Source organism: Rutilus rutilus (genome assembly GCF_951802725.1).
Source record: "Rutilus rutilus genome assembly, chromosome: 4".
NCBI classification, from domain to species: Eukaryota; Metazoa; Chordata; class Actinopteri; order Cypriniformes; family Leuciscidae; genus Rutilus; species Rutilus rutilus.
Window position 1 is genome coordinate 16750446 of NC_140212.1, and position 26509 is coordinate 16776954.

The 26509-nt window shown below is 38.6% G+C and overlaps 1 protein-coding gene across 2 annotated transcripts in view; it reads right to left on the reverse strand.

The window, feature by feature from the left end:
- The window catches only part of ppfia2 (PTPRF interacting protein alpha 2), a 214742-nt gene that overhangs the window by 132525 nt on the left and 55708 nt on the right, over nt 1-26509 (reverse strand). The gene's annotated exons all lie outside the window — the stretch shown is intronic.

Consider the following 26509-nt stretch of genomic DNA (forward strand, 5'->3'; position numbering starts at 1 on the left):
ATGATAAGAAAATATTTGCAGTGACCTTTCCTCCAGCCAGACAATCAAGTAACCACAAAACACTTCATTGTATGTCACAGTTATGATATGTTTGGGTATTTTAGCTATATGGTCATTGCTTTCATTTGGGCAATTGACTTATTGGGTCGAGAGATCAAAACTAAGAAAATGCAGAATCAGAAAGAATTAAGAAATTTGGACTGAACCTCCTCTTAGGCAAATTGACTGAGACTCAAAGCCTGCAAACCTATGGCAAACACTCCACAGCTTAAAACATTGAACCATGGATTGTCTATGTCTACTTTTCCAGCAAGCTGTCAGAAGAATGAGGAACCAGATTGAGTGAAAGAGACAAGAAAGAGGACGGGAACATGTTCTTCATTTGGCCACAAGAGGGAGCTAAATACGACTGTCAGGTGATCTGGCCTGTGTAGAATCTCAATTCAACGTAAAAACAAAAGCTCAGTTGTTGCCTTAAATATATTCAAAATTCGCCTTGTTCAATCTTGTATTATTTGAAGTTGAAATTATTTTGATGAGTTTAAGTAATGGAAAAGCATATGTTGCCATGACTTAATCATATCATTTCTTACAGTTTATGCACAGTGTACACACACACACACACTCCCGCTCACTAAACTACACCAGTCAAACATTTGTCAGACCTTCCCTTCTCATTCTTTATTTTGACTATTTCTAGTAAAATAGTAAAGTCATCAAACTATGAAATAACACAAATGGAAGTGTATGAATTACATAGCGACCACCAAAAACATTAACAAAGCAAAGATCTCATATTTGAGCTTCTTTGTCTAGATTCCAGCTCTTCACAGCCTGGACATTCTTTTAACCACCTTGAGGTGCCTCCTGGGATGCCTTTAAAACACTGTTGAGGGAGTTTCCAAAGCATGCTGGACATTTGTTGGCTGCTATTCCTAAAATTAAGATATTTAATGTGTATCACATGTTCAAAAAATATGCTGAACAAAAGAGTACTGTGTTCATAAAAAAAGAATGAAAGCTTGAAAGAATGCACCAACTAAAATGTGTAAAAGAACAAATGCACCAACAGAAAAACAAACTATGTGTGAAAAAGACCAAATGAATGCATAAACAAAAGTACAAGAGTAAGAACTGTGTTAGGAATGGTGTTAAAAGAACAGACAAAAGCTTGAACTTTAAACACAAGAAACAGAAATGTGTGGCAAAAACAAAGCACAAATGAACCAGATTTGTTAAAAGAACAAGCGGAAGCCTGAAAAAATAAATAAAAAAATGTAAGAACCAAAAATGTGTGACAAGAAAAAGCACAAACAAAAGAACAAACATAAGAACCAAAAATGTTTGAAGGCACAAACAAAATAAAAAAAACAGACCAGGGGCCTCATGTACAAAGACTTGCGTTGAATTCATACTAAAACATTGCGTACGGACAAAGCTGTAAATGTGTGTACGCACAAAAAAAAACAGATGTATGAATCTCTGCGTACGAAGGATCCCACGCATATTCTCTTTGTACATCCCAGTTAACGTAAAATTGAGCGCACATGCACGAGCACAACGCCCCACCCAGTCTCCTCCCTTAATTAAATCAATTTAAATATGGTAATGAGTCCACTTTGGCAAAAGAAAGCAGAAAGTGAATTGGAGGTGCTACTATCGGAGGTAGAAACGAGAAAAAATATTTTATTTGGAACTTTGTCCTCCGGAATTAATAACAAAAGGAAAAAATATGAGTGGGAGAGTTTGGCTGATGTCGTCAATGCGGTATTATTATTATTATTATTATTATTATTATATCAATTATTATATATTATATTATATTATATATATATATATTTTTTTATTTTTTATATGAATTAATATTTAATATTTTTATTTATATTATATTATATTATATTATATTATATATATTTTTTTTTTTAAAGACTAAAGGCCATTGCACACTGAGTCCGAATTTTTCGTATGCGTTTTTTCGTGTTCGTCAGCCTAAAAATTCGTCACGCACAGAAACCTTGCACACTGAGTCCGATGCGTATTTTTTACACATTTGCGGAAAAAACGCAAACAATACAAAATGGATTCGTCAAGCAGTGAGGATGATTTTGTTGCCCTGTCTCTTCTTAAAAAGAAAAGAAAGAGGAAATATTAGTCCATCCAATTCTGACTTTGCGACGAGAGGAAGGAGAGTTTCACCTCCTAATTAAGGAGTTACGAAATTATCCCGAGCGATTTAAAATTTACTTCAGAATGTCAGTGGAACAGTTTGACGATTTGCTAGCGACACTGGAGCCACATTTTAAAAAGAAGACTACCAATTATCGTGAACCAATCCATCCTGAACAGACAGACACACACACACACACACACACACACACGGCCGGCCAGCCGGCGGAAGCACTGGGCAGACAGAACAGCTGTAGCCTACGTTTTTTAACCAAATAATACATTATAGTATTCGAATTGGCTGCTCAATCACACCTTAATCGATCCGAAATTTCGATCAAATTGAAAGGAGTGGTTCCTTTTCTAAATCGATCGAGAATCATCTGCCACAATCTGTCTTTATATTCAGTGTTTTTGTAATCTGCATTTTGTTTATCATACAGTGCTTTGTGCTGCGAGACCAAGTGTATAAACCTGTCAGACGCCATTCTGGATGTTGTCGTTTGCTTGTATGGTGGCTCTAAAGGCCATTGCACACTGAGTCCGAAATTCGCATCCGAAATTTTCGCACGTTAAAAAAAAAAATCGACCTCACGTTATGTCAATCATGCTTGCACACTGTCTACGAAACTTTCGTCCGTAAAAAAAAAATTCGGATTGGGTTCGATTTTCTGCGTTTTTCGCATCCACAGCCAGTGTTTTGTGAGGTTTTTTGAAAATTCAGAGCCACCGTACAAGCGAACGACAAAATCCAGAATGACGTCTGACAAGTTGATACACTTCGTCTCGCAGCAAGTACTGTATGAAAAACAAAATGCGGATTACAAAGACACGGAATAAAATATAACCTGTAGCCTATACAGCTGTTCTGTCTGCCCAGCGCTTCTGCCGGCCGCGTGTATGTGTGTCCGTCCATAGACATACTGCCAGTTTCTGTTCAGGATCGATTGGTTCACGGAAATTGGTGGTCGTCTTTTTAATATGTGGCTCCAGTATCGCTAGCAAAGCATCAAACTGTTCCACTGACATTCTGAGGTAAATTTTGAATCGTTTGGGATAATTTCGCAACTCCTTGATAAGGAGGTGAAACTCTCCTTCCTCTCGGCGCAATCTCAGGATTGGATGGACCCAATATTTCCTCTTTCTTTTTCTCTTTTTAAGAAGAAAGAGGGCAACAAATTCATCCTCACTGCTTGACGAATCCATTTAGTATTTTTTGCGTTTTTTTCCGCAAAGGTTTAATAAATACGCATCGGACTCAGTGTGCAAGGTTTCTGTGCGTGACGAATTTTACTGCTGACGAACACGAAAAAACGCATACGAAAATTTCGGACTCAGTGTGCAATGGCCTTGAATAGTCAAAAATCCTCTCAAAACGCTGCCTGTGGATGCGAAAAACGCAGAAAATCGAACCCAATCCGATTATTTTTATTACGGACGAAAGTTTCGGAGGCAGTGTGCAAGCGTGATTGACATAACGTGAGGTCGTATTTATTTTTTAACGTCCGAAAAATTCGGATGCGAATTTCGGACTCGGTGTGCAATGGCCTTAAGGGTTGTATCAATTTGCATATGCTTTTATATGTTCTTACTTAATTGCATAATTGATAGAATATTCCCTTAAGGCTCGTGTGACAATATATGTCAATTATTTTATAAATTGCAAATTAATAGCAATGCTTCCCACAGTTGGTGGTGCAATAGACTTGTAGAACAATTCGTTGTGTGATGTTTGCAACTTCACTTCATTGCCTGTAAGAGTCGCCAATGGACAAAAACGATGAGAAATGTACGTACGCCAGACATGAAATTGGCGTGGAGGAACGCACATTCTCGCGTTAATTTCACTGTTAGTACATCCGACCGTGAGCGTGAAAGCTGGCGTACGCAAAGTTTTTGTGCGTACGCAAGATTGATACATGAGGCCCCAGAACTGTTAAAATAAACGAAAGCACATTCAAAATAACAAGTAGAAACAAATCTGGGTTGAAAGTAGAAACAAAAGAACAAATGTAAGAACCAGAAATGTGTGACAAGAACAAAGCACAAACGTTAGAACAAACATAAGAACTAAAAATGTGTAAAAGGAAAGGAAAGCAAACGAAAGCACAAATGTAAGTACCAGAACTATGTTAAAATCACAAACGAAAGCTTGAACAAAAGGAAAAAAAAAAACATGAGAACCAGAAATGTGTGACAAGAACAAAGCACAAACAAAAGAACTAACAAAAGAAAGATTTAGACCAGAACTGTTCAAATAAAAAAAGCACAAACAAATTAACAAGTATTAGAAACAAATCTAGGGTGAAAGTACAAACAAAACTGCAAACAAAAGATACATTTAAGAAGCAGAAATCAAGGACAAAGCACAAACAAAAGAACAAATGGTAGAACTAAAAATGTTTGAAGGAACAAACAAAAGTGCAAACAAAAGAAGAAAAAAAAAACATAGACCAGCACTGTTAAAATAAACAAAAGCACAAACAAATGAACAAGTATTAGAAACAAAACTGGGTTGAAAGTATACAAACAAAAGAACAAATGTAAGAACCAGAAATCACACAAAACAACATACGCTCGAAAGAACAAATTCATCACTTGCATTCTCATTTTTCAGTCGCTTTGGATAAAAGCATCAGCTAAATGAGGAAGCGTAAATGTAGAGAGAAAGGAAGAAAGAAAGAGGGCAAGTACTACAGAAGATGACTACAGAATCTTCTACAGAAGCTGGGACAAGCTGAGGTTATGTAATTTGCAGGTCAGCCTTGTGCAGCGCCGTTCCACTGATTAGACGCTCCAGTGTGTGTGTGTGTGTGTGTGTGTGTGTGTGTGTGTTAGATTCAGGCTTCTGGGGCAGACTTGAGGTTCAGGACCTCCACTGAGAGCTTCCAAACATACATCCACCCACTGTCCTCCTCTGATAAGAAATAAAGCTGTGTCCGCAGAGAGACCCACCAACCGAACTCAGCTAATGCACGCAGGAAGAACAGGTAAAAACGCAGAACTACTTCAAGAATGTGAGTGTGTGTGTGTGTGTCTGCGTGCGTGCGTGCATGCCGAGGGACTCTGACTCATTGAGCAGTGCATCATCTCAAACACGTACGATTCAATATGGTTTCTCAGAATTAGAGCTGTCATTCGGCTTGTTATCAGCGGTGATGTAAGGCAGTGCCGCGGGTTATTTGAGCAAAAAGCAGAGCTGTTGCTGAAGATGATCTCGTCTTTTGAGATTGTAAAATTGTACATTACAGTCTGCTTTCCAAAAAAAATACGTCAGTGCTAGTAGAAGCACATGCCGTGGCCCGTATGCTAAATGTCTGTGTAAAAATGTGAGCGTGTATGTGTGTTTCTTTAGCAGGTTTACTTAGGCGCTCCAGTGGCAGCATTGAAGGTCAAGGACACCCTCTCACTGTCTGATGTGTGCCCTCAATTACCCACAAGCCATCTGTGCACTCTCTCCCCCTCTTTCTCTCTCTCACCTTCAAAGTGAATGTGGTGAAGATCTAGTGTCATTTGACGGGGAGGCACTGGTTGATGGAGAAAAGGACAATTCCTATTTTAGGGGCGTACCGATACCAGTGTAGTCTGATTCCTGAACGAATCACTCTTGAGTTGAGATTTTAGTGAATCAAAAAAAAAAAGACAGCACCACCTGATTCCCAGTAGAATTACTTTGAGCCAGTTATCTTTAGTAAATCAAAAAACATACAATGCAAACAGTGTAGTCTGGTTGTCGTATGAATTACTCAAATGAGTTGAGCATGAATTAAACATAGCTTCTGTAAGGCTTAAATGAGGAATCGAAATCAGAACTATTGAATTCTTCACGATTTCCATCCCTTATTTTCAGCAATGTCAGTTTTTACTCTTTATTTAGGTGAACATGAATTAAAATATCAGATCTGTACAGTAGGCCTTATACTGTAGTATATATTCAGTCTTAGTTTGACCTGTGGTGAGGCCATGGCACCCGCACAGCTGATCCGATCAGCAGTCATATGAATATCACAGGCACACAACACAAGAACAACTAATGCCCTGCTGATACCAGTTACATTCATCCATTTTCCTCTCTTTCACATGCATAGTACCCTAATCCTATCTTATGCCCTCCGGATGGGTGTTTTGCTTCTCTTTCTCTTTTGCTCTCTTCCTCTTGCTCTTATCTGAGGTGATGAGACGGTTCAAGTCACACAGAAGCTGCTGTCAGAAGCTTTTAAAACTTAAAGAGGCCATATTCTTCTGAAGCATATTTCCCCCCTGAGGTCCACTTATAATATTAGTCAAGGTTTCTTGCACCAGAAAAGTTGTAATTTAGTTTTTCAAGACCTTTCCACCCTATCGCTGACCCTTAAAGTGCGGTTACATTAGCGAATTTTGACAAATTTTTAGGGCAAAAAAGGTTCATTGTCTATTGTCAATAGTGTAGTGATGTATGAAGCACAGCTCACATAGAAGTCAGTTTCAAACAAGATCAAGAGAACTCTCGGGAAATCTTTCACCCTCCTGCAAAATTCTTGCTTGCGTGGATTCCTATTGAAATGACTGGATTTTGCCAATGGAAATTTGCCAAACAGCGCTAAATGTGAATGCACCTTTAGAATTGATTAAACATGTTTTTTTTTTTCCTGTTCCTTTAATATGTGTATATATAAATTACCTCTTTGATGATTGGCTAACCTCTATACATGTGAAATAAACAATCCGCCAAGTTGAAAGACATAGACCAGGACCCTGAACACATGTTAATGTGGCCGGTCATATACTAATATGCTAATGGGTGAGCCAATATCATAATCAAGACGTCGTTTCAGCTTGTACTGTCAGTATTTCTACCTACATGATACAGTTTTCAATCTCATAATCCATTTAAGCTACAATTCTCTTATAGCCTAATAAGTAAATACATACATTCTCCTCACATGCAAACTCATTAACTACACGCGTTCACTCCTGCGTTCTAGGTCTACCAAAGGCATGTTTATATTTACGTTTAGCAGTTAGCTTGCACTGGTTCTTGCTCTGAAATCATGTTTTACTAACGTGGCCTGAATATTATCCAACAATAATGAGCCCCATTTAAAGCGCATTAGCATCTGTTCTGCCAGAGCGCTACGCTTTGATCAAACGGAAACACCAGCGCTGTTTATTTCATAATGGAAAAGGAAACTCCCTTTTGAGTCGTTCCAGCACAAGTCACGTCAGAATAAGCAGGCAGCTCTGTGACGTCAAATGGTGCTTTGAAAGTTGCCCAAGAAATCAAAATTGGTTTGTGGCTTGTAGTCCATTTGTGTTACCCTGGTAATCCAGAGTTCTCGCGAGAGCACAAGTTGAATTTGCTCAGCGAGTTACTCTGGTGTCGAGTAATATGCTCATTAAATATGCCCCTCGATCTGAGCTGCACCAATCACATCGGGTTATCTGACATAGGTGGGCCAGAGGCGAGATAAACAGATGACGACAGCGCTGTGACGTCGAAGTCATTAGTAAACATTGCAAGATGCCTATGGATGAATACCAGTTGTTTGAAACGGCTTTGGCCGCTACAATGAACGAGTTAGACTTGGCTTTTTATCTAAAACAGGAACAGAAGACGCCGCTCGAATCGTTCCTTTGCAAGAAGGACGTTTTTGCTGTTTTGCCGACTGGATACGGTAAGAGTATAATCTACCAGTTAGCTCTGCTGGTAGCTAAGCGTATGGGGTTTATTGTTGTGATTGGTCGTGGTGTCATCCAATTACGTGCATTGAGATTTTCAAATGCATGCTTGGTGCCGCCCCTCGAGCTGGCCGATTTTCATTAGTCGACGCCAGACCATTAATCTTTTGGTCTTAGGTCTGGATTTCCAGGCTACATTTGTGTTAGCTTTGAGGCTAAAGTGTATGCTACTGTGCTCCTGAGGTTTGTTGCATGAAGCTTGTTGAACAAAGTTTCAGAGTATAGGTTTAGAGTTGACAAAACCATGCAAATCCAACCTGGTTTAGATCAGGTTCAGTGGGCTAACAACCTTCTCTGTCAACTCAGGATTTGAAAGATGTGGTCAAATTTATGGTTGATTTTCACAAGCAAAATCAAGTAATTCCAAGCAAACAGGAATTTCGCTTGAGGGCGAAAGATTTCACAACAGTTTAGTTGCGTTGACCAACAGAAAGCAGTTTAAAAGTGACTTCTGCGCGAGTTGTGCTTCACACATCGCTACACTATTGACAATAGACAATGAACCTTTTTTTGCCAGCAAAATTCTGCAGAAATTTCACTAGTGACTGCACTTTAATTCTATGTCCCATCCAGACTTCTTGTTTCTATTAGAAAATAGTGTTTGTCGAACCATTTCATGGGCACTCTTGTGTCACGCTGAGAGAGTTTGAGTGGGTCTGTTGATAGCTGTGGACATATTCTTGGTCTCTTGTGCTTGATGACTCTCTCTCTCTTCTGCAACCCTATCTCTCTCATCCAAGGCCCACTCTTTCTTAGTCCTTCTCTCTCTCTCTCTCTCTCTCTCTCTCTCTACCGTGACCTAGTTAGCAGGGGCTTGTCAGTCATACAGCTGTCTCATTCCTTTTTAAATGCTTTAGGCTCTCTTTTCTGACCATCACACACACACACACACACACACACACACACACACACACACACACACACACACACACATACACACACAGAGCATTGCCTGTCTTCTAGAACTAACTCTTCATATTCATATTTCCTACTGGATGACTTAATAATATATATTTTATTATTTATTTATAATATATTATTCAGAGAATATGTGCATGCATTTGTCACTCCCAATGACTAATGCGATGAAATTATAATGTTCTAGACTACATGCATTCATGTGCATTTACATTTATTTATTTGGCAGACGATTTGTCTTTTTTCCACACTTGACAATCTCCAATGTTTTTACTGCCCATAAAAAATTTCCTTCACATTATTTCCTTGAAAACTAATTTTTGTCAACATTATTTACCCCCATTATTTTTCTGATTTTCCCTTGAATATTTGCAGAAAACAACGAAGTTCATAGTATCACTCATAGCAGCATTGTAATGAGAAGTCACTAATGAAAATCTCATTGTGTTATTTTTGTTCCTCCTATCTTCTATTTGATGACAACTGCAGAAAGGCATGGTCACATGAAGTTCTACTGATATGCAACAATTAACGAAAAAAATACTTCATTACATCTTGCACAATTGTCACTAAGCTTAGTAGATAATTTGATAGATTTGATTCGCTCATGTCAGATAAAAAAAGGGACCACTACTACATTGATATTTCAATCGAATCAAGTTGGCATTTAGATTATATACTCAGAAGTACGACGTGGATGGCACAGGAAACAGCATTCACAGGTCGCGCACTAATCTGAAAGATCTTTGGATGCTACATCCATGCAGACAGCACAGACTCCATCAAAGCACACACATATGCAAAACACACACATTTAAGGAACGGACATGCATAAGAACCTACAGAGACAAACAGTAATTGACATCCAGAATTAGAAACTGCTGTGAGCTCATCGCTGTGGGTGTGACCCTTGAGATGTCCCTGTCGCCGTCATTACAGCCCACCCTTGCTAAATGACTGCAGAGCTGCCTCATGCACACACATCTTTTACTTCATTCACCTCTCCACCAAATGGCTTTTAATTAAATCTTAAGGCAAAATTAAGACCATTAATGATGTCTCATAACACCCACCACAGACGACTTCAGAGAAATCTAGGAGACGATGATGCCTTGATTTTTCGTGCTGCTTTAGATTTTAGTTACACTCATTTCTTTGAATGTTACTTTTGCGTGATTATTTCATGTAAATATTCTACAACTGGCATCTGTTATCATGGTCTATGGGTCTGCAGACAACCACAGCCCCCCTAATGTTCTGCTAAGGTGATTTTTAGGGTGTTGTTATGCAGTTGCTAGGATGTCTTTTTTTGTAAGTGTTCCCTAGATATGAAGAGCAAATCCCCCATAGGATGCAACAAGAACTAACAAATGGGTTGGATTCACACACAAAAATCTTAAGAAAGAAGTACATTTCTTGACAAATTCTTAATAATTTGTCAATTCTTTTCTTAAGAAGAAAATGACTGAATGACTCCATCTTGAGAAACTCATGCGACATGTTTGTGAGGAAACAACTCAAAGGTAAGAGAGATCCCTGACACGACAGGCCCAACCAAGAACAATCTGCGAGAATCCCTGTGTATTGTGTGGGAACGTTCTAGGACTTCATTTCCATTTTTAGTGAGAATATGCACGCTGCATATTTATTTAATCAAAAGGAATCCCCCTGCCGTATCCCCGCCCCACATGAACAAAGTGAGAGAGCGGAATAAAAGATTCCGCTGTCTCTCTTCCTGTGCCGTGCTTCCAGCATACATCTGTGAACACAGCTGCAGGCACATTCACAAAACCATTGGCTGTGCCCAAATTCCCCTACTTAGCATGTACTGAATATGACTTGGGTGCATTTTCAAAAACGTACGATTTAGCATGAGGAACAAGGAACGCAGACAGCCTGCATCTAATATGCACAATCAAACATGGTTAACCAACAGCCGTCCCTGTATGCTGCTGACCTGTCAATGAGAAAATGAGAGCTTCGGCATGGGGAAGACTGTGATGTCCTATGAGATCTGTCTACAGCCATGGGCACATTCACACAGAAACAGAATCAGAGGCCTGACGGACAAATATCAGACATGTTTATTTATATCCTCCGCCTGTGTTAAGGCATCGACTTTGTATCTGCTTTCCTGGGGCTTGCTTTCTGTTATATCAGTCTCATTCACTGACAATTTTCTGTTGATACAAAGCAGAGTATTCCGATATTATTGGATGACAACGAGATAAATACTGTGATATGAGTGCAGGTGTGTGTCGAAAGTATAAGGAGTATACTGAGGGATTGCATACCATATATATATATATATATATATATATATATATATATATATATATATATATATATATATTTTTTTTTTTTTTTTTATTATTAATAAATTGATATTAACCTTCATTTTATATTGTAAGAGGCACTCCTCTTCCTCCACACATAATGGCAGACACACGCCAAGCTGACGTCAAAGACCTAGAGGCAACAAAAGCCGACTCTGTAACGTCTTGACTTCTTTGCTCACTTTCATCACTTTGCTTTAATTCTCGTGTGCTGACTTGTTTGGAACATACTGCAAAAACTATCCCGACAGACGCTCACTGATGGCCGACTGTCTCAAGAGCAGATTAACAATACAACAGTCTCAGTTACAGTGATATTTCCAAGACACCCCCTAGGAACGCCACCTTTCCAAAGTCCAATCAATATTTACACTTCTCACTGAAGAATTTATTCATTTCTTCGAGATGGCAGAAGATGCAACAAACGAATCCCTTATCTGAAGTAATACATTTGAATAAATCAACAACTACTGTCTGGACCACTGACACAATGAAAATAAACCTAATTCCGCTTAAACCTTTTAACCTGTACGCCACCTGTGCACCAGCAGGGGAATTGCAATCAGTCTCGTAGAGGTGGTTTTTAAAGGTTACAGGTTGTAATGATAATGTGGGGGTCTGTAGCTAGAGGGGTGGTAGCAGCCGACTGGCGCGGTGGAGTACCTGTGCACTGATTACCCTGACGGCAGCTGTGGTGGGCTGTGGGCGCTTGGCGTTGGATGTACGAGTTTAACAGCTGTGCCCGCTGTGGGTGGGCAGAAATCCTGGCGATGAAGGAAGCCAGGCTGTAATTATCACAACACAGGGGCTCAGAGAGAAAGAAAGAGAGAAGGGGGGAAAAACAAAGAGAAACAGACAAGCACAGTAGCCAAAGATATGAGTGCTGCTAACTACTATACATTGTGAGCAGGGCACCATTGGGCACCATTTTTAGCCCAAGGCACTTTTTGTTTGTTCATTTTTACTCATGTGCATCAACAGGAATATACAGAACAAATAACATACTAAAATATGTTTGCATAATTACGCAAACATTCTACAATCAAATTTATTAATAAGCATAGCTGAAAAATACTCCACATACACATTAAAAAGTCAAATAACTTGAAATGAATATCAGACAGCACAGCAGTATGGATTAGACTATGCTCGTCAATAAAATGTCATGTTACACCACTGTATAAAAACTTTGCTACTGTCTTGATGATTTGCAAAGAAGGGACTGATTGCCTCACAAAAATGTTGTCATTTACTGAGTTTTTAAAAACATTACCTGATAAAAAAATGATTAAGTCTTGTGGCTCCCCTTACTGCATGTGTAATATATGGTATATAATAATATTTAGGCTATAACCACTACGAAGAGCTGTGCACGCTCAAAAGCCGGGATTTCAGGTGCACGAGGACCGCCTGCACACAGTCTTCACCGCTACTAGAACCACCTGCGATTTGCCTATTCTGTTTGTCTCTCATTGAAAGTTAACTAGAGACTTCTAGAGACGCGTCCCGTGTAACACTGCCTTTATGTCGAAGTGGTACTGCCGGTGAAAAAATTCGGCAGAACACCAGCCGAATTTATGAACGGCCCACTGGGAATTCTCCCGATTCTCCCAATGGCCACACCGGGCCTGATCCTGAGTATTCATCGCAACTATCTGGAGTTAAGCCCCATGCCGTGATCAGGGACAGACCATGTATGAATTATTCAGGAAAGATCCCTGACCAATCAATCGTCATGCTAGATTCGATCCCTCCAGTGCTGCTTTTCAAACCAACGGGCGGTTGGTTAGTAGGTTAATAGGTATTTACTATCAATACTAAATCTTTACTTAGACAGTGAACATTACGAAATTAGACTTTTATATGTGTTGTGTGCTAAAATATTAAGCGCAAAGCCAAAATAAGCTGTATTCACACTGAAACCAATTCAAATTCGTTTTCTAAATCTGATCTTTAAGGCTTACTGTCCACACTGTTACTGTTGGGATATCTACATCAGTTGGTATAGTAAGGATGTAATCGTCCACATAATACCAAAATATTTTTTTCAACAACTAAGGCTTTGTTCAGACTGGATTATTTCGCCTATCTGACTCAAATCACTTTAGTTTTTTGTAGTCGCAAAAGAAAAAAACACAAATATTTTTACAAGCCTGATAGAAACCATTGTCGTAGGTAGGATTTATTTTGGGATTTTGCTGAAATATTAGTCTGGATGTTTGTATGTCATACATTAGGTGTTGAAGCAAGAAACACAACACATGCGCCTCTCAACATATATTAAATGTCTTAAAGGGATAGTTCATCCAAAACGAAAATTCAGAATTCTCATTTACTCACTCAAATCTGTGCCTGGAACAAAATGAGGGTGAGCAAATGACAAGGCGTGTTCTGATGCACAAAACTGCAAAGCATTTAAAAAAAAAAAAAGGTTTAAATCCCATCTAAATGTTTGTAAAAATCTAATTTAATGCAGGTTTTCGCCGTTCCAACTTAAAAAAAAGAACAAAAATTATCCTTAAATAGTTATGTAGCTACATAGAAAGAGAGACATTGAGTATGTGGCAATAAGGACAGTAGAAGCTGTTAAAATATTCACATTGGTGCATTTGCATGTTTGAAAGGCAGTATCTGGCCTTCAAAACAGCAGCAGGGACAAAAAGGAATTCAAAAAATCTCTTATGAATCTGTTCTTATAAAGCTGTTCACGTTTACAGACTAAATTCAATCTGTTTCCACTGGTTTTATGGCTTTCATAACACTCGTGATGTTAGGTTTCGCAGTGCCAAATGGTCAGCAAGGGCAACTATACTGAAATGCAGATGGCTGTTCAACTGAAACAGTCTTCATTTGAATCTCCCATTGTTATTTAAGCATTCCAAGCAGAGTGTTTGTGACATCATCATCTATTTATGGCTCCGAAGTGAGGCAGTCTGAAGTTAAAAGGTATCCATTAACGGCCAGCTGCGCGCACAAAACATCAGCTCCCATTCTACGTCTGTGAATCAGTAATTCTATGCTATTCATAGACCGGACATGGCTGATTGGGTTAGCAGCACTTTGAGACTGATCAAATGTGTATTGCTATGGCTTCTAACGATTACATCATCAACAATTTAAACAAAAAGAATCCATAATTAGCCTAAATAGAGGGCTTTCAAATTAATTAGTTACTTTGTACAATCTTGAAGCATTAGCCATTAGTCCATATTACACATAACATGTTATTACTGTGTTATAAATTGGTAATATCCCATTAAAAAAGTGGGATATTGAAAAAAAAGTGGTGCATGCAGCAATATAAAACATTAGTTTGGTTTGTAATGGTGAAAGGTGTAGGTAGATGACATCAAGACTTCCTACTCTGCCAAAAAGGTCATATTTCCTAACACTTCTAATAGCTAAATGGATGTTAAATGTAATCTTAACATAATATTCTACATCATTCAAATGGTCAAGATGTCTGGTTATACATCTTAAAGGCTTCATTAAGCCTCCATAAGTTAAATATAAACCTATGAGTCACACGTGTTAAAGGTGTCATACAGACTGCTGAATCGGTCCAAAATAGAGCCAATCTGTTGATGATAATTGTAGTATCTGTCCTTATATGATGTACAAATGAACTTTAAAGTAAATGCTTTATTAGAACCGCATGACCTACCCAGTTTACAACCAATAAACTAAATCAGTTTACAAGACTGTAAATTGTGAGAAATTGTCTTTGATGTTTCCAAGAATCAATGGACATTCGTACTTCATTACTATAGGCCACTTAAGTCTTTATGATTTACTCACCCTCACATCCTTACAAACTCAAATGAATGTGGTCACATCCATGTTCATTCTACAGAAAAGAGCCGCCAGGACATTCTTCAAGATAACTTGTATTCCCTCAAGAAAGTACGTTATTCAGGTTAGGAACAACATGAGGGTAAAAGATGAGGACAGGAGAACTCTAAGGAGGACAGTGAACAGAAAGAGCTGTGGAGCGCAGCGGATGACATCTGCAGGGCTTTCGTTCTCTCCAGGCTGTCAATCACAACTTGATGAATGCCCGTGGGATGTGGCCAGCCACTTCCCATCATGCCTTGCAGTCATTCATATGAGTGGCCAACTGATAACAGAATGAAGTAGGGAATGAAGATGCCGGTGTCTATTTTGGTCCTTGCCCAAGTTCTATTTTAATAAACGCTGTCAATGTGTGCACTTTGAAAGACAGAGAGCTCCTCACTGCATTAAATATAAAACATAAAAGCAGGCGTTTCAAGAATAGATGACAAACAATAGGAACTTCATAATGTATTTTTCATAATGAATTCTTTGTATTTTTCTGAACTAGACTTGTAAATAAGATACATATTTAATTTAAGCTATGTGTAGGATCACAACACTATAATGAACTGTCTTTATTCCTGTAACAATATACAGTATCCATGTGTTTGGATTGTATTAGTAGCATTTGACTGAACTGTGTTCTTCTCAGGCCAAATATATTTTTCATAATTGTCAAGTTGAGGCAATCTATACACTACCGTTCAAAAGATTGGGGTCAGTAAGAAATGTATAGATTTGTTTTTTACTCGTTTTATTGTCTTCCAGTAGAATTGTAAGTCTAAAGACATAGAAAAGCAATAGCACCCACCCACCACCATCCTTACGCGGCACATTTTGACGTATCATTCACACATTAAAGGTCATGACAAAATTTACATCAACACAAACAACATTTAAACAAATACCAAGCATGATGTTATGGTTTTTTTTCAACCTCTCTGGATTTTTCCTCTCTCTCACTCTCTTGTATGAAGTATGAAGTGTTCATGTGGCCAAGGGGTCGAGTGAAGTAGGGCACAAACAATAACTGATGATCACATCGAATCATGTGCTGCGATGGAGGAAACCAGCTGACTGAATGAGCCCAGAGGAAGGAAAGAGAACGAGTCAAACGCAAGGAGGGAAAGAGAATAAGAGAAATGGAGATAAGAATCTATTCACGTGTTTCTTGCCTTTCGCTTAATCATCTGACTTTCCACAAGCCCATCAAACATCCCCGTAACCTAATGGTACATTCCATGACAATCCAGGCGCAATGATTGGACAGTAAGAGATTGAACGATGATAAATGAAGAGGACGTGCATGATTTATGATGGGGGACTCAGTAAATTGACATGTTGTGTCTCTCTAATGACTCAGTTGCTGATGAATGCAATAGGACCATTACACCACACCAACACCATTTCACTACAGAACACCCACTTTTCACCATCTAATCAATTATCGATGGATAAAGCAGAACCCTGCTGTTTTCACTTCAGTTACACTCAGAAATGTGTCACATTATGGAAGTGAAAATAGATGGACAATGCCGTTTCACGTTAAAGACAGCTTGTGAAATGGAATTTTCAAATGCATGTTATAGATCTTATGGAGAACAATTCATCTGTGGATATTTTACCTTCCAATGAAAACGTCGGACTTCTCTCTGGTGACGTATGCAGGAATTTTCCAATCAATTAGTCGGCTTAAAGGGTAACTCTCGCCAAAATGCAACCTAGGGTCTTTTTGTTAATCTACCCGAGACAAACTTTCGTTTAATGCATAATTAGAATGGAAACGCCACTTTTAAGTTTGACCTTATTTTCGTTTTTCGGTCAAATTGCCTTTTGAATGGGAGTGCTTGGGGCACTTCTATGATAGCATCAAAAATCGCTATTTTTAAAACACTAAGAAGGCTCGACACAACATGAAACTTTGCTCAAAGTATCACCAGGGGCTCTACACATGAAGTCGAGCATTGAGAACATTGTTTGTGTACACAGAGTTTACTAAAAAGAAAAAAATTTATTTCACTGAAATCACTGTAGCTGTGTCCGCCGGCATTTTGACAGTCAAAAATAGTCGATCTCCGAATGTGAACGAACTGACTCTGAATTTTAGTATTGCTTCTTATATGAGCATCCTTTTTCAAATACAAGGTCAATATTGATTTTCACTAACGACAAAACAACAAATTATCCGTGAATTTATATGGAACTAAGCTTTAGGAGCTTTCCATCTTTACTCTCCTCCCTGTTACGTTGCATTCGGAGATCGACTATTTTTGACTGTCAAAATGCCGGCGGACACAGCTACAGTGAGTTGTTCAAAATCTTTCTTTTTAGCAAACTCTGTGTACACAAACAATGTTCTCTTCTCAATGCTCGAGTTCATGTGTAGAGCCCCAGGTGATACTTCGAGCAAAGTTTCATGTTGTGTCGAGCCTTCTTAAGGGGGTCGCACACCGGACGCGCAGCTCGGCGCCGCTCCGCGCAGCGCCACGTCTTTTAAATTCGAACACATTATTCTCTATGAGAGTACACACACCGGCGGCGCCTTTCGGCGTCTGTCCGCGGCGCCCAGCAACGGCTCAGGACCGTGTTCAAAATCCTGCCGCGCCACAGAGTGCCATTTACATAGTTTTATATTAAATTTACATTTATGTGTCTCAAATCGTAGTTAATGTATATACGGACTTAACCCTGTGCTGCAATATACATTTAGTTTTATATTTATTTACAGAAATCAGAAAATTGCTGATGTTATCGGATTTTCAGGTGAGAGTTGTCCTAGACGTGCCGCAGCGCGGCGCTGAGCTGCGCGTCCGGTGTGCGGCCCCCTTTAGTGTTTTAAAAATAGCGATTTTTGATGCTATCATAGAAGTGCCCCAAGCACTCCCATTCAAAAGGCATTTTGACCGAATACGAAAATACGGTCAAACTTAAAAGTGGCGTTTCCATTCTAATTATTCTTTTAAACAAAAGTTTGCCTCGGGAAGATTAACAAAAAAACCCTAGGTTGCATTTTGGCAAGAGTTACCCTTTAAGAGCGAAAGTGTTCATCTGCCTCTACTTCGGAGTGCAACACCCACATCTTAAAATGCAATGGTTCTTTAAAAGGGGCTATATGTAGAATTAAGAAACCCTTGTTATTAGTGACACCGGTGGCAGTTAAGTGAACTGCAGTCAACAAGTTATTGCTCGTGCTTGCACTCATGCACACGTAACGTACAAGAGACTGAACATGATAATAAAGTCAATGGCCCAATATACTCACAGCAAAGTTATTTTTCGATCTTCGTTTAGAAGTAAAAAAAAAATTGGAAATACCTTTGCAGCGATATACTGTTAACGAACATCCCGATGCTGCCCACGCTGCTTAGAGTGACGTTTAGAGGAATATGTAAATATGTGCTCTGCGCGCTTTCCTCTAAACAACAAAATAAACAACAACAAAAATGACAGTGGTGAGAAAACAGCAGTTAAGAAAGCATCTGATCATAGCGATGTGGATATGTTTGCATCAGCTCTACAAAACTACTATCAAAACACTGTTATGATAGTTTGATTATAATGTATATTTGAGACTATATACTATATAGATCTAACTATGCGAGACTACATTTTACATTTATTCATTTAGCAGATGCTTTTATCCAAAGCGACTTACAAATGAGAACAATAGAAGCAGTTAAACTAACAATAGGACAACAATATGCAAGTGCTATGACCCTTCCCAGTTTAATCTAACTAGACTACAGTTTGGATTAATCCCATTTCTTTTCATGACACAAAGACATCAATTTTATGAAGCGACGCAAGTGCTTTCTTTGTGCATAATTTACCTCTATATTTACAAAATAATAAGTGTGTTCACGGAACAACTTCCGGTCTATAAGTCAACACAACACGCATGTGTTGTGGTGCTCCCCCTACTGGATTGCAAATAAAGTGGTAAATTATGTTTTTATGAGTCACATGGGTTACTTTAATGATGTCTTTACTACTGTTCTGGACCTTGAATGTGTAAATTGCGTTGCTCCCCATGGAGTGACTGAGCTCTCAGATTTCATAAAAAAATATCTTAATTTGTGTTCCGAAGATGAACGATGGTCTTACGGGTGTGGAACGTCATGAGGGTGACATGATTAATTGAAATTTTTGGGTGAACTATTCCTTTTAACATTGTCCAAACATTTGTTTCACGTGTCATTGAACGGAAGAGAGGCTTTCGGGACGGGAGCATGTGTAAGTGTCACATCCTTCTCATTTTCTCTGCAAAAATTCAAAATCTGTCAACAGGCTTTCACAGACAACCTAGGAAGGCAGGAAGATCTCATTTTTAAGTTTCGTTACAAGCTGTTCACACATTGATAATAAAAAAGCAATTAATACATGAAAATTCTTACACACAACCCCTTTAAGAACTGCTCCATTAAAGATTTTTTGGGAAACCCAAAATATTTCGTCAATGGAATTACTGTAAGAACCTTTATTTGTGTGTAGAACCAAGTCCTTGCCCTACATTTTCTTTTTTGCCAATTCATTCATTCAGAACAATTTCATTCAACCAATTTCAACAAATTTTCATCAAACACACACACACATCACCTGACATTTCGGCACAAGGAAAATATCAAAACACGGCATCAACATTATGCATTCAGACCAATACGGTCACTTGCAAAGAGTGAAATCCTTCAAGGAAAACCAGCTCCCACTGAGAGTTACAGAGGGATGGAGCAGCATTATGAGAGTAGCTGGAGGGTAATCTAGTGAAGTTGAACAAATGAACGAACAATTGAACAAATTGTTATTGCTTTGTTTGTTTTACTGGATACTGAAGGGTACCGATGGGTGTTCTGAGAGCGGACTCATGGTCCTGTCTTTCTCTCCTTCTCTTAAACTTGCTGACCCAGACTCAAAGGTGGCATTGATGTGTGCACACCACTTTGGCCTGATGAGTAAGCAGAACTCAACCACACAAAGGACATGAGTCTGCCAGACAAACTGAAAGAGCAACACAGGACATGAAAACAGCTGTTCAACCCAGGCAGCAAAAACACCCTACAGGGATCGTAATTTAGTTATTTCAAGACTTCCTCTGACCCTTAGAATTAAATGGGCTGTGCCTAAAAGACTACAATGTAATGGTTCATCTGGTGTTTAGGAATAGCATCCATCTTCCTTCTTATTACTTGACTTAACTAGTATTATAATCATCATCATCAATAATCATCATCATCATCATCATCTTTATTTATTATTATTATTATTATTATTATATATTGTTGTTTTGCATGAATTATTATTATTATAAATATAATAATAATAAGATAATATTTTACCAATTTTCATATTTGTCAACTTTTTGTTGTTCTTATCAATAATTATTAATATAAATTATTATTAACAATATTAGATCATAAAATAATAAATAATAATAATAATAATAATAATAATAATGAGGGAAACAAATAAGAAATACAAAAAAGGGGGGTTCTGATTTTTGACAGACTGGATAGTTAAGCATTAAAGAAAGTTATAGTCCGTTTACAATACATAAAACAATGAACTCCTAATTAAAAAAAAGGGGTTGAGTTAAAGGGATAGTTCGGCCAAAAATGATATTTAACCCATGATTTACTTCACCCTCAAGCCGTTCGAGATGCATATGTCAATCTTTTTTCAGACGAACACATTTTCAGTTATTTTAGAAAATGTCTTAGATCTTTCAGTGGTTATAGTGTGAAGTTATGGGGTCCACCTCCTTCAAGTCCCAAAATGCGCATGCATCCTTCACAAAAGTAATCCATCCGGCTCCAGGGGGATAAACTAAGGCCTTCTGAGGGGAAGCGTCGTGACGTAGAATGAACGTGACAGCGCAGCCAGAGAGCAGAGCAAAACAAAACTCTACGTTCGTTCACGACGCTTCCTACGCTACGTCCTACGTCATACGCCAGCATCCATCTCCGTGAACGCGCGTCGACCGCTACCGGAAGCCAGTTATTTACATTTATAAAGTTTTAAATATGTATATTTTTACGACAAAACCGCACGGATTACCCTCAGAAGGCCTTAGTTTATCCCCCTGGAGCCGGATGGATTACTTTAGTGAAGGATGCATGCACATTTTGGGACTTGAAGGAGGTGGACCGGGCCCCATAGCTTCACACTATAACCACTGAAAGATCTAAGACATTTTCTAAAATAACTGAAAATGTGTTCATCTGAAAAAAGATTGACATATGCATCTCGAACGGCTTGAGGGTGAGTAAATCATGGGTTAAATATAATTTTTGGCCGAACTATCCCTTTAAGTAAATAAAGGAAAATGATATGAGCCCTGATTCCACTTTGATTCCCAGTTATTATGTTTAAATACACTTCAGCTTTTACACACTAAAGGCTAAAGCACAGCTAGTATATCAGCCAGTTACTTAGAGGGGCCAATCAGTGGTAATGATTTTTTTTTTTTTTTTTTTTTTGCATAAAACGAACTATAAATGACTTGAACTTAGTGGTGTTGTTGTTAAAATTCCAAGGATTAAGGAGACGGTAAAAAGCGACCCTGCATTAAAACCTGTGTCCTGCCTCTCAGCATAACAGTTAAAGGGTTGTTATCAGAGCTGTTGCTGTAAAGAAGGATGTAAGACATTACTGTGCATGATATAATCATGGTCTGAACCCCAGGGCATCTTGGGGGAATGCGGTTGCCATTAAGATCTGAATGTTTTAAATGTTAAGGAGTATGTGTGAGAGAAAGAAAGGTACCAGCTTTATATCAGATGGCCAATAGTGGCTAAAACCAGGCCACATCCTCTCCGCATCACTCCACCTTCCGTCTACTTCCTCCCCCTTTCCTGTCTCTCCTCCTCTTCTTCTACAGCAGAGTTCACCCTGCAGCGATAATTCAGCCTATTTCATCTCTCTGCTCATCAGAGCCCAGATTTAATGCACAGTCTAAACCATGAGCCCAAACCTCAGACGTCTTCAAACGCTAAAGGAGGTCAAAGTGTTGTTTTAGAAACGTTCCACATGTCTGAACGCCGAGGATCAGATTCAGACAACCTGTTTACATTACCATCTACAAAACAATGCTGGGTGGAGGAAGCAAAGTCTGTTTTTTTTTAGTTCAGATGTAAATGACACATTTGCTACATATTTCCAAACTATTGTTCAAAGAGTTTTGGGATTTAAGGCAGTTGAAACATATACATTAGCCAAGTCGCAAAATCATAAGTTTGAAAAAATGAATAAAAAAAAATAATTATACATTGCTTTAATAATAAATGACAACAAATATAATTTGTGCAGCTTTTTATACCACATTGTTGCTCGGCTATTGTAATATCTTTGTTATTTATCTAACGCCCAATTGGTTGAGTAGTTTGAAATTAGTCTGTTAATTTTTTTTCCAATGTTACACATTCAGGCTAATTTGCAGACTCTCTGTGAACATGATAGGCGGGCAAAACGTGAGCCTATCATAATGCAGTGGGGAACTGCCTCCTCTCGGTGACTTTTCAACCCTATAACATTGTCCCCCCCTTACATTCATTCCACGCTTTAGCTCCATGAGAACAAAATGAGCTTAAAAGGAGGCATAAAACAAATTAACCAAAAAATCTGCTTTGTGCAAAGCTATAAATAACCTGATATTTAGCTCATTAAATAAGCAAAAGCCTACATCCATCATGCAATTAGTGTAGACTGTGTAAAGTGGCCATTACAAACACCACCAAACAATCACTGTGAATAAAATCTATTTCAATGCCGTTTAAAAAACATTAGCAGACACTGTTCACGGTTTCTCAATTACAACAGCTCATAATAACATAAGCTTTCCTGCTGGTACACATCTTCAGATTTATTCCGCCAATGAGCCTCATAAAGCATTAGCGTGGAGTTGATGTGGCAAGAGCTAATAAAGCGCTGCTACACTAATTACTGGAGTCATTTGCACGTGTAAGATCCGGATCGAGAGAAGTAACATCTCATTTTTTCACATGATCAGTAAACAGTGCGTCTGAGTGCCATCTTGACACACAGGCAATCAATACATTATCATCAACCCGGTCTACGCCGCCACTCTTTTTGTACAATGATCACGTAGCGCTGGATAGTAAAATAGCAAAACATGAGTCACATGCTAATAGAGACAGAGCGCAACGCGTCATAATCTGAAGACCACGCCCACCAAGGGGGAAAACAATCCAACCGTCTCCATTGACTTTGCAATGCCTCCTTGTCATTTCTTGCTTCTAACAAAAGACAGAAAAATGCCTAAAAGCTGCTATGTGACAAGGTGTACAGCAAACAAGCTAAGAAACCCAGAAATAAGTTTTTATAAGCTGTCGACCCCAAAAAACGAGCGTTTGAGGACATAAAAGTGGATACAGGCTGGAACGAATGGGTAAATTGTGGGATCCTGACACTCAGTATGCACTAAAAATACACTACGTGTGCAGTAAGTTAAACATTTGGTCACTGGTGAGTCAAATATCCAAATGTCAGTTTTATATATTATATTTCTGTAAAATAAACTATCCTGTGTTGCCGATCCTGTGTCTCCTCCAGCGGGCGTACGTTAGTTCTCAGAGTAATGAGACACGTGACGCTCTGTCTCAACTGCCTGTATCCACTTTTTTGTCCTAAACGCTCGTTTTTTTTATTTTTATATGTTCCTCACATAAAACTAGAACATAAGGTTTCATAACAGCTCATGATCACTGAATGCCTTCATTGTTGGAAAAGAGCAGTGTTAACATTCTTCTCAACATCTCCTTTCGTGTTTAACAGAAGAAAAATAAAGTCATAAAGGTTTGGAACAAAAATAATAACAACAAACTTTTCATTGTAGGGCGACCCTTAAACATTTATCAAAATTGCCTAAATTCCATGGAAACTTTATATAAAGAGACAGAAGTCTTTGTACACTGCCATTCAAAAGTTTGTGGTCAGTAAGATTTTTTTTTTTTTTTTTTTCAAGAAATTATTAATCTTTAGCAAGGATACGTTAAATTGATCAGAAAAAAATAACAGTAAAGACATTTAATGTTATAAAATATTTATTTTCATATAAATGCTGTTCTTCTAAGAATATTGGAAACAATCACAGTTTCCACAAAAATATCAGCACACCAGTTTTCAACATTGATAATAAAAAGATGTTTCTTGAGCAGCAAATCAGCATATTAGAATGATTTCTGAAGGATCATGTGACACTGAAGACTGGAGTAATGATGCTGAAAATTCAGCTTTGACTTCACAGAAATAAACAAGATTTTAATAATGTCAAAATAGAAAGTTATTTTAAATTGTAATAATATTTTACAATATTACACGTTTTTACCGTATTTTGAATCAAATAAATGGAGAGCATAAGAGACTTCTTGCAAAACTTTTCTGACCTCAAACTTTCAAAAGGGCAGTGTACATGCCACTCAAATCCACAACACCCTTTTTCCATACTCTACAACATAGACCCAATCACCCTCAGTACAGTAAGCAAAGCTAAAACCCTCCACTGAGGGAAAGTGAGAACCACCACACAACAAAAACAATTTTTCTCCTCCACCAGGACCACGGAGACTTCTGGAAGGAGAGTGGTAAGGACTTGTGACTAGAATTACTGACACACTTTTCCTTTGAGCGTCGAGCTAATCTGGGTTTAGGCGTGATTACGTAAGCCATCGCTTTTTCCCATGTCTCTGGGCAATAGTAGCGCAGCTGAAAACCGCGCTTGGTGATTTTTAGTCCTCTTTGTTCGGAAGGACAGACTTGGACACAGATTTTAGTATCACCAGTTTCAGCTGCTGCAATCACACATGGCCAGCTGTGAACATGCCCATGTTTTTACAGTCTCTCAGCTGTGGGGGAAAAAATGACTGAAACGTTCAGTACTGGAAAAAGCTAACTGTATCTTATGAGTGTGAAATTAACATCTATAATTTCTTTCCACGACACCACTGGTACTCAGATTATCGGAATATGATGTGTAGCTTAAAGGTGCACTGCGTCATTTTTAGCGGCATATAGTGGTGAGTTTGCGAATTGCATCCAACAGAAGTTACGGTGGCCGACAGGAAAAGATCGTCGTCTGAGACAGCAGAGAGTAGCCAGTTAAGCATTGAGGTTTCTTTACAAAGATAAATTAAGAAATTAGGTTTACTTAATTATTCAGTAAAACAATGTTATTGCGACTATTATTGTTATCATTGTGTCAGTGTTTTATTCGCTGACTTTAGCTAGCTTTGCACGAAGAACAACATAGAGATGAAACGTGTTTGTCCGTTCAGGGTTACTGTAGAAACATGTCCGCGCATTTCAATGCAAGGGGACCAGCGGTGTATGTAGATAGAAATGGCTCATTCTAGGGTAAAAAAAACATAACGGTTCATTGAGTCTTTATGCACCACTGAAAACATAGTTATATGATATTGCATTTCTGCCAACAGATCATCCTAAATATTACACAATGCACCTTTAAGACATTTAACTCTTTCCCGGCCATTGATGGAAATTTCCGTCATTTGTGAGACAACACTTCTGAATCTGATCCAGACGTAGTCTTTGACAAAAACGTGATTTTTTTTTTTTTCAGCTTTTTGCTCAAAATGTTGCTTTTTTAACAAAACTTACCCACATTCAAGTGTTGATAAAAAAAGAATGCATGAAGCTAGAATAAAACAGTTTCAACAGTTTTTGTTTGTTTATTTAAAAGCAGAGTTCTGTTCTTTCTTTTGTTGCATGTTCAGATATTCATACAACAACATATTCTGGGGGCCATGAAAATTGTGTGAAAATTATCACAAATGTTGTAAAAAAAAAAAAAAAAACGCTGGTGGGGATAGAGTTTAGAGTGTTGTTTTTGTTTATTCGTGCGTTCTTGGTAGGAACATAGATCCAAACATAGATCTCTATATACCGTATATATTTTTCGTGTATCATGATACTAAGCGGGGCAGACGGTCTCTGGGCCCTCCCCAGCTCTACAGCGCCCCACAGATTTCCATTGTAAATCTGTGGTGAAAAATGGAACTGCAGTGAGTAGGGGTGGAACGGATCGCAGTTGAACAGCAGCATTGGCTGCCAGATATGTGTGGATGTGCCACAGCCTGAGAGACAGCAGGTGAATGTGTGTGTAATGTGTGTGTCTGACCTCAGTGTGTTTTCCTACTGTCCACCACAGTGACCCTCAGTAATGTGTAAGAGAGAGAGAGAGACGCGCATTTCAGACAGCGCTCGAACACCGAATTGATTCCTATTTCGCGTTTCCTTGCCCTTGAACGGACACCTTTATAAATAAATATATATAAATATATGTAAAAAATTCTTTGCTGATCCGAAAAATGATCCGATCTGTGGCTCAAAACCGAAAATGATCCCAACCGTGAATTTTGCGATCCGTTCCAGCACTAGCAGTGAGCTCTCATAGAGAGCCATTGGTGCAGATTTCAGGCTGCCCGACTTATTTTCACGTTACCTCGCGTAAACCTCGATCCAGACCAAGACGATATCAGTCCGCTTTAGCTATGTGTATACTAGTC